The sequence below is a fragment of the Schistocerca piceifrons genome, chromosome 4, assembly GCF_021461385.2.
Source record: "Schistocerca piceifrons isolate TAMUIC-IGC-003096 chromosome 4, iqSchPice1.1, whole genome shotgun sequence".
NCBI lineage: Eukaryota > Metazoa > Arthropoda > Insecta > Orthoptera > Acrididae > Schistocerca > Schistocerca piceifrons.
Genome location: NC_060141.1, coordinates 841,567,037 through 841,583,484, shown reverse-complemented (window position 1 = coordinate 841,583,484; position 16,448 = coordinate 841,567,037). Strand labels below are relative to the sequence as shown.

The 16,448-nt window shown below is 37.5% G+C and overlaps 1 pseudogene; it reads right to left on the bottom strand.

Moving 5' to 3' along the window:
* Window positions 1-340: 340 nt before the first annotated feature.
* LOC124796232 overlaps window positions 341-16,448 on the bottom strand; it is a 70,581-nt pseudogene continuing 54,473 nt past the window's right edge.

Below are 16,448 nucleotides of genomic sequence, written 5' to 3'. Positions count from 1 at the left end.
AACTAAACTAAATTTTAGTAAGAGGGTTATACGTGGCAACATAGAGACAGGGTTTCTGTTATTTACGTAAAAGCATACTAATATCATAATGTTAGTGTTATAAGGTCCTATTAATGTGTGGTCATGACATTTGTTAAATGTCTCACCACATTCCTATTGAAACTATTTACTCTTGTTGTAAATAATACCTATGACAATTTTATACAAATGTCCACTAAGACTTTGCTCGTCAACTTTCATTTAGGTAACAGCGATCTTTTAGATGTATTTAAATCAGTACTGTTAAGAAATACTGACTAGCTTTATTTTCAAGAATCTCAAGTTTAAGTTATACATACTGTTATCCTCCAATAAGAATCATTGGCCGATTCTTCATCTTTGACAGGTTCATCATGCCTGCAATGCAAAACATTATCTTTTGTATTAAGAGATGAAATCCAACTTTTTAAATTTAATAAATGCTTATACAAACATAAAGTTTCTTCAAAAAATGTATTTCTGACAACTTCCTGTCACAGATAATTTTCACTGAATGTTGCAACCCAGTTATATTGCTGATGAGAAGCAAATGTTGATCTTTTCCCTCTCTTCCTTCACCATCTCCTGTTTTGTTCACCTTGACATATTTCTGCCAAAAAGACTACCCCAATGGATCCACTGCTTATATATAACACACAGTAAATTCAGTGCAAATATTTCCTTAACACAGGATGTGCATTGACGAGCTTGAATTAATCAGAAAAATATAAACAGATACTAACCATTCCACAGCTCTTACAAAATACTTGCATTAAGTAATCATCAAAGCTACTTTTTGTACAGCAAAAGGACTAACAGTCAAAATGGTGCTACATGCTACAGGCAGTGCAATACAATTTATTTTACTCATTGCTACAGCAATAAATGTACTTATAAAAATATTCAGACTTAGACTATAATCAAATACAGAGAGAGAAAATATTCTAACTAAAGAGATATAGCAGCCATAGGCAGAAACAAATAAAAAAACTGATACTAATCTTAGCTTTGAGGACCAAAAGTTTATTCATCTGGAAAATGTAAAAAGAGAAATGAGACTGTTCAAGAATTAAGGACAAAAATTCAGGATCTTGAGTCAAGGAAGATGTATGGTTAAATGAATGAAAAAACTAGACTGGACATGATGAAATTCATTTGCGAAATAGCAGCAGATGATGTAATTTTAAATGCTGAGAAATAAGATCTCTTCAAGAGGAGCCACGAAAAGGTCAAATAAGTGAAGAACAAGTTGAAAATACCGGTAAATGGGCTAAAATGGCGGCAAATAGATAAAGGTAACAGAAAGAAAGTGCTGAAGAACAGGCAACCAAACAACAACAACAACAACAACAACAACAATAATAATAACAGCACATTGTAGCAATATATAATAGCAGTCCCACAACATCTGGAGGAAGATTTTCCACTAACAGAGCAATAAATTCATGAAGCCATCAAATCATTCCAAAACTTCAAAGCAACAAATGAAGACTCTACTGCAGCAAAATTATTGACATAGTCAGAACACACAAATGATCTACAACTGCTGTTTGAGAACATTTGGAAAGCTGAAGAGATTATGGAAAGCATTAATCCACAACTATGAAAAAAAGGGGACACACAAAATGTCAACATTTGCAGAGATGCCTCACTTCTGCCAGTGGTATACAAAATATTATCAAAAATTCTCTGGACAGAGTTGTAGAAACTTTAGTCAAATAACTGGGAGAATCTCAAGGAGCTCCAGAAAGGGAAGACCCTGCACAGAACAGATGTTTATTAGAAAATCGATAATTCTCCACATACTGTTAATCACCAAACCTATAATAGTATCACGTATTGGTTTCAAGAAAACATTTGATTTGATAGGCAAAGAAATTATAGGTAAAATCATCAAAGAATTTTGTGTTAAAGCAAACATAATCCTCAAAACACTAGCAAATAGGATGACTGAAGCTAAATTTATGGGAGAAGTATCTCAACCATTTGAAATAAAAACTAGTGTTAGACAAGGGGACAGTTTATCACCTTTACTGTAACACTGCATTCTAGAAAGAATAGAAAATATCTGGAATTTGGAGGAAAAAAAAAATCACAAAATTGAACCAATAATTTTATGACGAAAAACAAATGGAATTAAGGTAAACTGCCTGGCTTCTGCAGATGATTCTGATATACTTTCAAAAAATCTGACAGACAGTTATTGAAAGAAATCTTTTGGAAGAAGTAGCAAAGAGAGCTGGTCCCAAAATTTCAGCCGAAAAACCAACATTGATGACAATTTCAAACAATGCATCAACATTCTTAGAAAAACAAAAATGTAAAATAGCATTAGTAAGTAAATTTAAATATATTGGACAAACTGTACAACAAAATGGACTAGAAGAATTAACAGTAGATGCAAGAGTCAGCAAACTGGAGAGAGCAAATCGTTTGACAAAGGATATTTACAACAAGAAATGTACAACTAAAGAAACAAAACTAAAACACTATCCCACAGTGGTATGACCAGGATGTTTATATGGATGAGGATGCCTAATGATGAACTATAAGCTGGACAGAACAGAGGTTCCTCAAAGGAGCATTATTAGAACATAATGGTTGCAATACAAGCTACAGATGGCTGGAAAATGAGAAGTAATGAGGAGATCTACAAAAATTTTGAGAAAATATCAGAAGTAATGGCTAAAAGAAGATCAATCTTTTTTTAGAGACCTCTACTGAATGAGTAGTTCTGGAAGAAGGAATCAATGATAGCATGGATTACAGAAATAAGAAAGAAACAACATCAAACAATCAGAAATAATAGAAAGAAACCTTTTTACAGATAAAATACTGAATTTAAAAGGATCATCACCTCTCCAAGATCAAAATTAATTTCATCCCTCTCAATGAATCCGTGAAAACCGGAAATAAAATTCATAAATATGATATTGCGAAGCTCAAAATCAATCAAAACATATTGGAACAATGCCACCAGTAAGTGACAGTTGAATCCCATAAATGGGCAGACATTGCCTCCATGATCCAACAAGCAGCTAATACTACAATCCTGACAGCTAAAAAGAGGAATCATACATGGTGGAATGAGGTTTGTGGTGAGGTGGTGGCCCAAACAGCAAGTGCATGGAAAAAGTGGAACTCTACCAGGAGACCTGATGATTTTGATGTATTCCATGAAGTTCGAAAATATGCAGCCAGAACTCTACGAAGGGCTAAGCAATTGCAGAGAAACAGCAGTTAGAACAGATCGATCAGGGTTTCCAGATAAACAATGTCAGAGACTTCTATCAGACGTTCAAATCGAATTTGAAAGGATACCAAGCCCCTAGTTTTTGTTTTAGAGACGAAAATGGAAAGCTCAGTGTTGTGTACATAGTTCCACGTATTCAGCGCGTACACAAATTTCCCACTAGAGTGCGCCCCGCTAAGCACAACAGCGTAGGCGCAGCGCTCGTCCATCTCCGCACTACGAGATGGCGCTGCCATAGAGACGGACCAAATTCTGCTTCCGCCGATCCGCGTATTAATATGTAACGCAGCCAATGAGATTGCTGCAAACATAGAACACTTTCTCCTCGCGCATCACACTCGCGCAGTGATACATGAACGTGCGAGGTATTATAACAAGTGTTAAGACCTTCGATCAGTCAGTCTGCATTTGTCTGCACCAGTCTGTACCAGTCTGCATTAGTCTGTACCAGGCTGCATTAGTCTGTACCAGTCTGTACGAGTTCTACAATTGTCTGTACCAGTCCATAGTCAAGATTCAGTCTGAGCCTAATAAGATTACCATTTTCCTGTACATAGCCATGAAGATAAATGTATAGACACTTTTGTCAAGTATCCGAGATATATGTGAGAATAAGATTAATGTACCAATACCAAAGGAACTTCAGATTGTCAATTGTAAATAGCATCCAGAACCAAGTTAAGTAATTTTTATATTTGTTATTATTTTAATAAATGTATGTGAAAATTAATCAAGTTCTGTTTAAAGTTGGTCACCGTCAATCTGCTACTCTAAGCGTGCAAGTGGCATTTCTATCGTCTGACCTAATGGCAGAAGATAAACACGCCATGATAAGACCACGAGACATATTGCTGACACTCGCTTACTTCGTTAGAGCAACAAGTCAAATAATCTGATGGTGTGTGTACTGAAGGTCTTACAGTACGCACACCACACTCGGCCTGACCAACAAAGAAAACTGCAAGATAATGTCTCGTTACTTTGAAAACCTACTTAATTGTGATGAACCAAAAGAAAGATTCCCTGTATGTGCCCCAATCCACAAACTACCCCTCATCTCCATCTAGTAAAGAGGAGACCAAAGATATCATCAACAACTTTAAGAATAATAAGGCAGCTGGAGAGGATTCAATAGTGGTGGAACTACTGAAGCTGGCAAATAATTAAACTCTAGATATACTAGTCCAACTTTTTGAGGAGATCTGGAGAGCTAGGACGATACCAACTGAATGGCAGTCAGCTTTAATCCATCGTCTACACAAAAAAGGTGATAAATAGAATGTCAATAACTATAGGGGTACCTCATTAGTATCTGTTCCATATAAGATTCTCTCCAAAGTGATACAGAATAGAATAGAAGATCATTGTAACCAACTGACTGGGGACTATCAAGCTGGTTTCCGAAAGGGCGATTCTTGCGCAGAACAGATCTTTAACCTGAAGAACATCATCAGGTACAAAAAAAATTGGAAGAAATAACTATGTGGTCTTGTTTGTTGATTTTCAGAAAGTTTATGACTCCATCGACTGACAGGCATTAATGAATATTTTGGAAAAGTTTGAGGTGGATAATACATCAAGAAAGCTGATCAAACAAACTCTTGCTAACACAGTGTCAAAAATTAAATTTATGGGTGAGGTATCTGAACCCTTTACAATCAGAACAGACATAAGACGAGGAGATGGACTATCCCTCTCCTTTTCAATTGTGTCTTGGAAAAGGTCATTCGAGAGTGGAGAAAGTTATTAGCCCAAGAAGAAACAAATGAAGAGTGGTTCAGACTTGGTCCTAAGAACAAAGGGGTGTGCATTGACTGCTTAGATTTTGCGGCTGACCTGGCCATTTTTGCTAACAACATAGAGTCAGCAGTCAACAAGATAAATAGGCTGTCAGAAATTGCTGAAAAAAGTTAGACTCCAGATCTCTATTCAAAAGACAAAATATATGACGAACATCTGTGACGGACCTGAATGGATGATAACCAACCTGGGAAAAAATCGGATGAGTTAAGAATTTCAGGTATCTCGGTGAAGTCATCCACCAGGAGAATGGATTAAAAGAAGAAGCAACTGTCGGGATGAGGAAGTTAGACCAAGCATACCAACTGACAAAGAATACTTATAACAAAAAGTCTATGAGTATATGGGCCAAGTTCCAACATTATAATACAGTTGTAAAACCTGAGGGCTTATAAGCATCCAAAACTTTGACCACGAATAGACAAGGTCAAGCTGAGCGGCTGGAAAAGCGTGAGTGTAGGATATTAAGGAAAATCCTAAGGTAATAGATGGGTCGATGGACAATGGCGAATGAGAGCAAATGAGGACTCGTGCAGCAAGACAGAACCTATCACAGCATCCATTACGAAGAAATGATTGTTATTTTATGGTCATCTCATGAAAATGACGGTGATTGACTAACAAAAAGAATACGGAGTTTCATCCTATCTAAGAAAACGAGGCCGAGATGGTTCAAAGAATGTGAAAAAGATCTTAAGCAGATTGGTATCTCAGAGAGAAATTCCTGAAAGGAACAAATTTAGAAGATTGGTGACCAACTACCAAGGTTTTAACATGGCATCAACATCCGAAAGACAGTGAGGACCATTATCTGAAGGGCATAAAAAGGCACTTCTTGGAAGGGCTCAGAAGATACTGGCAGGAAGTCAAAGCTGGAGCAAGAACAAGACCTGGACACTAGAGTGAAGTCGGTTGTTACCACGCAGTCCGTAAAGACTCACCTCGATAAAAAAAAAAAAATAAATAAAAATAAAAGGCTTTCGATGCAGAAGAAATAGGGGATTGAGAACAACACGAATAGAATAAAGGGGGAAAAACATGAGGAGGAGATGGACGAGTACTGGAAAAACAGGAGACGACAAGGGAAGAAGAAGAAGTGAAGTTATTACATGACGAGAGATGGTGATTGGATTTGATTTGATTCAGTTTTCGTTACATACACCGAAAAAATGAGATGGTGTGGAACATGTCAGAATGTATAACACAAAACATTTTAATATAATGAATACTACCCTGATCATTTGTCATGAGATTGTCAAAATAGGTGAATACAATACAGTAAACTGGAAAAGCTAATATTTACAGAATTAATACACTGTCAGAATGAAACATTGTTATGCACTATTAATAAATTTATCATACACAAAATACCTAATATTGTCTGTTGCAACCAAGTGCTGTCAAAACTTAAATCTAACATATTTTTACTTAAGCTGGCCTAACAGTCTCTGTTAGGTTAGTCATCTATAGAGTAGAAGGCATTGCCTATCAAAAAGTCATTCAAACTCTGTTTAAACTGTGCTTTATCTGAAACCAAGTTTTTAATGGTTGCTGGTAATTTATTGAAAATGTGTGTTCCTGAATATTGGACCCCCTTTTGGACCAACATAAGTGATTTTAGGTCTTTATGTAGATTGTTCTTATTCCTAGTATTGATAATATGTATTGAGCTATTTGTTGGAAATATAGATATATAACTTGCAACAAATTTCATTAAGGAGTAAGTATACTGAGAAGCAATGGTTGGAATTCAAAGTTCCTCGAATAGGTTCTACACGATGTTCTTCAAAGACTGGTCCCAGATACTCCATTGCACCATTCACCGAACCTGATAACCCCGAGCCGTCAGTAACAAAAATTAAGTCTTGCTTAAGAGATTTACAACACTACATGCACTTGTTACCAAAGTCTCATTTACTTTTAGAGCTATCTGTTCCACTTCCTTTTTGGCCCCACTTCTCTCTGTCTTCACTATATCCCATACAGTTCTTATTTTGTTGCCCGATACAATTATCTTTTTCTCTTAATAAAGCTACTTCGATTTCTGGATTACTTGATTCAACATTTTGCAGTATTCTTTGTAATGCATTACAATGCTAATATCAGAAATGTTCCTAGATAGTAGATACAGTCTCCTTTTTGCCCCACATGATATCTTTATTCCTTGTGTAATCCATGGTTTATCTTTTGACTTCTGTGTGATTTGAGTTACCTTTAGGGGAAAACAATTTTCAAAAGAGGAGGTAACTTTATTAATAAATGCTTTCTATTTTCCATTTGAGTCAGGTAAACATCTCTCCAGTTCATGTCTTTGAGGAATTTCCTGAATTCCTCAATTTCTGGCTTATTTATTATCCTCCTGTACTCAGATTTAATATTTTTTTATCCTGACAAGTTTCAACATTTAACACAAGATGCTGCACGTCGTGATCAGATAGTCCATTTACTATTGGTTTTGTGATATGACTTTTTTCCCCTAGATTTGTTCATAAAGATATTATCAATAGCAGTCTCAGAGCATTTACATATCCTAGCTGCAAAGTTCACAATAGGAACTAAATTGAATGATAGTGTTAAAAACACCAGCAACCACTATTTCCTCTTCTTCTTTTTTTTTTTACAGAAGCCATTCCTTTCGCTTTGTGAAATGAAGCACTGCCTAGTTCCAAAACACAGGACTACTATGACAAGGTGAAATGTTCTCAGAGTGCTACATGTATGATAGTAAATGTAATCAGCACTATAGTTGTTTTCTGAGTAGTTATGCTGTGTGTGTTTCATTCAATCAGATGAAATGGAATAAAATCATCAATTTATTTATTTGGGCTCTTTATCACCAAGATACATTCAATGTTGGTTGAGGTTTGTCTTTTGAATTCACTCCAGTGTAAATTGTCAAAACTTTATCAGTTGTCAAAGTACTTGTAACACAGTTTCCGAATTTACTGCCATCCAGGAAAGTCTCGCACTCAAATTATTCTCAGTGACTGAGAGCTGGCTGAAACCCAGAGTAGAAAGCTCTGACATATTTAGTGATTAATGGAATATATATCGGAAAGGCAGGTTAGACACTGTAGGAGAGGGAGTGTCCATTGTCTCTATTAAGGTCAAAGCTGATTGTGACAGTGAAGTATAACAAGTCTATGTGAAATCACGTTAATTAATGGATGTTTTAATCAGCCACCCGGTTCTGCTATGACAGTTTTGGAGCCATTCAAAGAAAGTCTACAGACAGTAGCACGTAAATACCTAGATCATGCAATACTAGTTGCAGGTGAATTTAGCCTACTGAGTATAGATGGTAGCTTATGGCTTCATTGCAGGGGGTGCAGTCAATCTTGTGAAGCACTTTTGAATGTGGTTTTCGAAAATTGTCTTGAGCACCTAGTTTGGCATGCCACATGCAATGGAAATATCTTAGACCTTGTAATTACAAACAGGCCAGATATCATCAATGACTTCAGCATAGAGATGGGGATTAATAATCATGATAACATCATAACAACTAAGGTTACAAAAATTAATAAATCAGTCAAGAAGGCTAGGAAAATGTTCATGCCAGAAAGAGCAGATAAGCAGATGTTAGCATCTCACTTAGACAGAACTGACATCACTTACTTCCATTAAGATGGACGTAGAGAGATTATGGTCAAAGCTTAAACAGATCGTGAATTGCACTCTCAACAAGTCTGTACCTAGTAAACGAATTAAGGATACAAAAGAGCCACTGTGGTTTAACAATGAAATTCGGAAAATACTGAGGAAGGAAAAGCTACTGCACTCTTGGTTCAAAAGAGAATGCCAAATGGCAACAAGGAAAGGTTACTACCACTGTCATACCTCAGCAAAAGATTTGGCTGAGAAGCAGGGGAAATTATTGTCCTATGTAAAATCACTAAGTGAGTCAAAGGTTTCCATCAAGTCACTTGACCAGTCTGGTGTGGCAGTAGGAGATAAATGTTTTAAATTTTGCATTTAAGAAATCATTCATGCAAGAGAATCATATAAACATACCGTCATTTGACAATAGCACAAAGACACCTAACAACAATCACCACAAGAGGCCAGCGCTAGCACAAGTTGTTCACATGATATTCGTTGGACTGTTACCTGTAAACACGTACCATGTCAGTGCTCTTGGAAGAGAGCTGTGGCAGTGACACGGCTCTGTTGTTGTTCCTGTGTAGTGATCTGTAAAGATGGGGGGGGGGGGGGGGGTCGGGTCGAGATTCAAGCAGTGATTAAGTACTTCATAAAGAAAGGTATGAAAGCGAACGACATTCATGCCGATTTCCAGAATACACCAGGGGACTCTGCTCCTTTGTCTTCAACTGTTGCCAAGTGGATAAATGAATTTAAATTTGGTCAGGAGAGCTTAGATGATGATCATCCATTAATAGGTCAGCCAAGATGTGTCACTACTCTAGAAATCATTGCAAAAGTGCACATAATGATCAAGGAGGATCACCAATTTAGAGTGCATTAAATTGCTCACGCTTGCCAGATGTCATCTGAAAGGTATTCACAAGATGGGTGCCGCGACTCTTTACGCTGGGTCAAAAACGCATAAGAATGGACGTATCACAACAATGTTTGGCCTGTTTTAGGAGAAACAAACAAGATCTTTTGTGCTGGTTTGTGACCACGAGGAAACTTTGGTTTACTACTATACCCCAGAGACAAAGCAACAATCAAAGCAGTGGAAACATGCTGAATCTCCTCCGCCAAACTCCTTCAGCGGGGAAGGACATGGCGTCAGTGTTCTGGGATGCACCACCAAATTCCTTCAGCGGGGAAGATCATGGCATCAGTGTTCTGGGATGAGAAGGGGATTCTGTTTGTACATTATCTCCCCACTGGGCAAACAATTACTGGAGAGTACTATGCTAACCTTCTGGACAAATTGCAACAAAAGATATGCAAAAAAGGCCAGGTTTAATAAGGAAGAACGTCATCTAGCATCAAGCCAATGCACGCTCGCACGCATGTGCCATCACCATGGTAAAATTACACAAACTAAGGTATGAATTGTTGCCACACGTGCCTCTTCCCTAAACTGAAAATTTTTCCTTGTGGATGAAGATTCACTTAAATGAAGAATTGATAGCCTGAGTTGACAACTATTTTGCAGGCCTGGAGGAAAATCATTGTCGAGATGGGATCAAGGTATTGGAACACTGTTGGACCAAGTGAATTAATCTACAAGCAGGGTACATTGAAAAACAACAAAGTTTCAGTGACTAAGTACTTTTTTTCTATTCTGTTTCAATAACTTTTCAAACCACCCTCGTAAGCATCCCTGACACCTGAAATAATTAAAAACAAATAAGTCGCCAGTTGCAGATGGAATCTCAATTTGGTTTTACAAAGAGTGCTATATGGCACTGGACCCTTACTTAGCTTGTATTTATTGTGAATCTCTCACCCAGCAGAAAGACCTAAGCAACTGGGGAAAAAATACAGAGGCGTCTCCTGTATATACGAAGGGCGAAAGAACAGACCTGTGAAATTACAGACCAATACCTGTAACATCAGTTTGCTGCAGAATTCTGGAACATATTCTGGGTTTGAATCTAATCAGTTTCATAGAGACCAATAAGTTTATGTCCACAAATCAGTACAAAGCATCGCTCATGGGCAACTCAGCATGCCCTTTTGTCATACGACGTCTGTTCAAAAAATTCCAGAACTTTGTCCACAAAATTTTCTATGCTTCTCTTTTAGTTACTATGGATTGTCTCCTTCGAAATACTCTCCTCCACAATTGATACACTGCTCCCAATATCATTTCCACTTCCAGGAGCAGTCTTGACACACCTCTTGCTGGGTCACATAAAGTGCCGTCTGCTAATTTTCTTCTATCTCATCTACCATTGGAAACTTCATCCTTTTCAACTTTGGAAATAAAAAGAAGTCTGCAGGGGTCATACTATTCTCGCAAGGAACATCTCATTCTCATTCTCATTTGTGAGATCCAAAAAGTTTTTTTGGTCTTGACTCATGAGCCGTGGAATGAACTTGGCGGCAACACAATGCATTCCAAGATGCTGTGTCATTTCATAACATGATCCAATTGAAATGTTACATTCTTCTACAATCTCTCGGACAGTGAATCTTCGACCGGCACACACAATTTCGATGACGTTCCTGACACAAGCATCATCAGGGGACATCTAAGAGCGTCCTGAACAAGGATCATTTTTGACTTTTGTAAAGCCATTTTAAAAACGTGTGAATAATATGTAACACCGAGTATGGCTTAAGCACTCATCGCTATAGGCTCCCTGCATCATTTGGTGTGTCTCTGTAAAGGTTTTCTTGAGTTTCACGCAAAATTTAATGCAGATGCATTGCTCCTCTAACTTTGCCATCACAAAATTCACAAACCCAGATTCCATATTTCTTGATTTCCGAGAAGCATTTGACATAGTGCCTCACTGCAGACTTATAACAAAGGTACAAGCAAATGGAATAGGTTCCCAGACATGTGAGTGGCTCAAAGACTTCTGAAGTAATAGAACCCACTACATTTTCCCGACGGTGAGTGTCCATCAGTGACTAGGGTATCATTAGGATCGTTCCAGGGATGTGTGATAGGAACGCTATTACTCATATTTTCTATGTGCATAACTGATCTGATGGACAAAGTGGACAGTAATCTGTGGTTGTTTGCTGATGATGTTGTGGTGTATGGAAGGTGTCATCGTTGAGTGATTTAGGAGGATAAAAGATGACTTGGACAAAGTTCCCAGTTGGTGTGATAAATGACAGCTAACCCTAAATGTAGAAAAATATAAGTTACTGCAGATGAGTTGGAAAAACAAATCCATAATGCCAGAATCCAGCATTAGTAGTGTCATGAATGAAGAAGTCACATTGTTTCAATATCTGGACATAACATTGCGATGTGATATGAAATGGAACAAACTTGTGAGGGTCATGGTAGGGAAGGTGAATAATCATCTTTCGTTTGTTGCGTGGATTTTACTACAGTGTGGCTCAGCTGTGATGGACATCACATATAGGATGCTAGTGTGATCTCTTCTTGAGTTCAGTTTGAGTGTCTGGGATCCACAAGGGGTCGAATTAAAGCAGACATTGAGGTAATTCAGAGGCAGGATACTAGATTTGTTAACAGTAGGTTGAAACAACAACATACAAGTATTATGGAGATGTTTCTGGAACTCAAATGGGAATCCCTGGAGGGATTTTGAGGAACACTGTGCTGACTGCAGAACAATTCTGCTTGCACCAACATACATTATGCATAAGGACCACGAAGATAATAGACGACAAATTAGGACTCATAGAGAGGCATATAGACATTCACTTTTTCCTCACTCGATTGGCAGATGGAACGGGAAAGGAACTGACTACAGTCGAATTAAAATTACTTGATAGTTAGCACTTCAAACGCCAATAAGAGTAGTCAGCGTCACACTTGAACTGTCTGCTGTTGCCAAACTCCACCAAAATTGGCCAGTCACTTCCAATTCCTGGTTCAGCATTCTTTCTTGATGTATTTGTATCCCGAATTATGAGCCCGACACTTTTATTATGTATTTCATGACACGCGATAACTACACCAAAAACAACACACATTAACAATGCTAATGAAAGACACACATTTCATTCATAGCACTAACCAAACACTACCGAATAACTCAGCACAAGGTGTAATTCAGTATCATACATATAGTTATCATATTCACAGAGATCATCTTACATTAGATAAGCTTTTCACTACACTGCGTGAAACTGAAATTTTTAAGGTTGCAATTCATAGTTGCAACTGGGTCACTACATTCACATATATAAATACTTCATGCAGTGCTGTGGCATAGCACAATGGTTGGCAGATTAATCTAATGTGTAGCATGTCGTAGGTTTGAATCTCATCAATGCAGCAAAATTTTTATTTCTAAATCTAACCAAAAGAGTGTGATTATTATTTTCATTCAATTAATTGCTTTAAATATATATTTTTTTTATTTTTAATAATTTGCTGCATCATTTTTCATCATAGTTTTGACTGTTCTATTTGGTCTTATTTTTCTTCCTGTCATTATTTCTTCATTTGGAATCTGTCTCAGTCATCTATAATCCATGACCAAGTGCCCACTGTAACGTTCCGTGGCAAACTCACGTTATTAAAAAAAAAAAAAAAAAAAAAAAAAAAAAAAAAAAAAAAAGAGTTTATTTGTACCATATACGCCGCTCTGGGCAAGTTGTATATATCGTAATTATTGAACAAAAATATTACTGAATGTGGTGTAAAAGACATTTGTTATTCGCCTTATATTTTTTGTTGTAATATTTGTCTGTATTTAGGATAGGAATTTTTTCTGTATTTATTATGTGATTGTAAAATGTGTCAGTATTTGCGATAGCAGAGATATGTTGCCAGAAGAGAATAATATCGTCAATTTGCAAAGAAATGTTAATAGTCAGCAATACTATTTAAGCACAATGCATTATGTATTCTTTGGTCTTCTCTGTTCAGAAGTCATTGCGGTAGGGCACTGTGAAAGAGTTTTTTACGAATGGGTAGACTTCTTTTGTCTCTGTCTGGACTTAGCCGCCATTAGACGATGCGTTACGAATTAATGTGAGTTGTATTGTTGTTTGATCTAAATATATTAGAGTTTATCAAAAGTGTGAATTATTTATGTAAATTAGCTTGCCCACGTCATCTATAAAATTTCTTTAAGAATTTTTCAGCATTTTTTAGCGGTGTTGCTGGGCTGTGCCGCGACCAACAATAGCAAACCAGTAAATCGGGAACAGATGCATAAAAATCAATGGTGAATTAAGAAATTGTTCTTCTTTTTCAGTGATCCTGTGGCTGATAAAATTTGAATTAATTATACGTTTGTGCATTCGTAGGCGGATAGCTAATGTTAGTTAACATTGAAATTTAAACAGTTTGGTTCTTTCAAAATATCTTAAATGTGTAATGAAGTAGGTTTGATCAGTGATAAATGTCGGCTTGGCAATAATTAAAACATTTTCTGCTAATAGAGGTAATCTTGTGTTCTATGGCTAGTGCCGGGATAAAATTCAGTAAAAATATTTAACAAAAAATCCACTGCATCAGGAAAGTGTATGCCAAGGCCGAATGATTTAAAGGACCCAATTCTCAACCTAATATTCTTAACCAGTTCATATGAGTTCACGTAAATATTATTTTTTCTTTAAATGTACGTAATAATTAAGTAAGTAAAAATTTTTTATTACCACACGAAAATAAGAGAGTGGTTCTACAACAAAGTTCGCACGAAAGAAAATTAACTTAAAAACAACAGATAAATTTTATTATTCTTCTTTAACGAAATTTCAAATCAATCCCATTCATTACGACCGATTTCGTTAAATTGCCCACACGGACTGTTCGCTGGTCTCTAACATGGCAGCATGTGCAACTAGTGTAAGGATAGTTACAGGTAACAAATGACACGGAGAAATTTCAATTTGCGTTTAGCCCTGAAATTGAGTTTTTGTTGTCTTGAGTTTACCCTTAAGGGTTAGCTTTAATCGCCATGAACAAAGCGATCATGATATTAGTACTGCTGCAGACTGTTGACCACAATTTTCTCGGCTGGGTTAGGACACAAGTTTACAGTCAGGGATACAAAACGGGTCGTCTTCCCCAGTTCAGTCACTGGTCACTTTAAATCAATAGTCGACAGAGTATCCAACATTTCTGACATACCTTGCACCAGCCACTAGAAAAATTGCTCTGTGTTAAACATTTAACATAATTTGTGAAGTGAGCCGCTTGTTTGTTGTCACCTGTAACCAAACGGTAGCTGGCAGCCAATGTGGCAACATTGTTGCAGCAAGTGATTGATGTCAACTATCAAGTAATTTTATTCAGACTATTGTAGTGAGACAGGGTACCTTCTGCCATGCACCATATGGTGGCTAGTGGAGTATGTATGTAGATGTGGAATCAGTCTTTCCTTCTCATCCCATCTGGAAAGTCAGCCTTGATCTGCAGTTCTGGGTAACTTTCTCAAAATCTACCCTTTTTCCTAGACCTATCCTTTACCCCTCTTCCTTCCACTTCAACCCTTCTGCCTGAAGAATGAGCTACTGGCTCTGAAAGCTTGCTTAATTATAATCTTCTTTTATGTGTGTGTTCTGCCACCACTTAGCAAGTAGATTGATTATCTATCCAATTCAATTATCATGTAATCAAAAGCTGCATTTAATACACCAAGTCTCTTTTACCAATCATTTTTAATATGTCCTACAGAATGTACTGTCTATCCTGTCCTTTTTTGAAATTACTGTTTTGTTGTACTTATCTACAGGCATCATCTTACTTATTAGGAGTCAGTTCCTTCATGTTGTTGTTGTTGTGGTCTTCAGTCCTGAGACTGGTTTGATGCAGCTCTCCATGCTACTCTATCCTGTGCAAGCTTCTTCATCTCCCAGTACCTACTGCAACCTACATCCTTCTGAATCTGCTTAGTGTATTCATCTCTTGGTCTCCCTCTACGATTTGTACCCTCCACGCTGCCCTCCAATGCTAAATTTGTGATCCCTTGATGCCTCAAAACATGTCCTACCAACCGATCTCTTCTTCTAGTCAAGTTGTAGAGCTGCATGTCCTCGGGAAAAATTATGGCTGTAGTTTCCCCTTGCTTTCAGCCGTTCGCAGTACCAGCACAGCAAGGCGTTTTGGTTAATGATACAAGGCCAGATCAGTCAATCATCCAGACTGTTGCCCCTGCAACTACTGAAAAGGCTGCTGCCCCTCTTCAGGAACCACATGTTTGTCTGGCCTCTCAACAGATACCCCTCTGTTGTGGTTGCACCTACAGTACGGCCATCTGTATCGCTGAGGCACGCAAGCCACCCCACCAACGGTAAGGTCCAAGGTTCATGGGGGGAGTTCCTTCATAGTCAACAGTTAAGGAATGGGTGGCTGAATTCATATGTGGCATATGTCTCTGTAAGATGACTCATGAACAACTTCCTAGAATTACAATCAAATATGAAAATGCTGAGAAAGAACACTGTGTGATATTGCAAGATCAGAATTAAAAAGATGTGCAAAACAGTTGATGCCGTGGCCGTACCAGAAAGTGAGTGGCATGTCTGTTGAAGCCTGACTACAACCTAATGTGAAAAACAATTTGGGACAATCTGACACACAACTGATTCTATGCACCAATCTGTTCCCGTGGATGAGAGATGACTGAATTGAAACAGCAGTTGCACAAAAATAGCCAAGGTGACTTCATCGGAGAGAAAGAGTGCTCATTGTTTTCTAGGATGCAAAAGGGATTTGTATTTTAGATTAGCTTGCAAGACTGAAAAAATACCTCACAAATACTATGCAAGTATTCTGACTCAACTGGATGAAAAA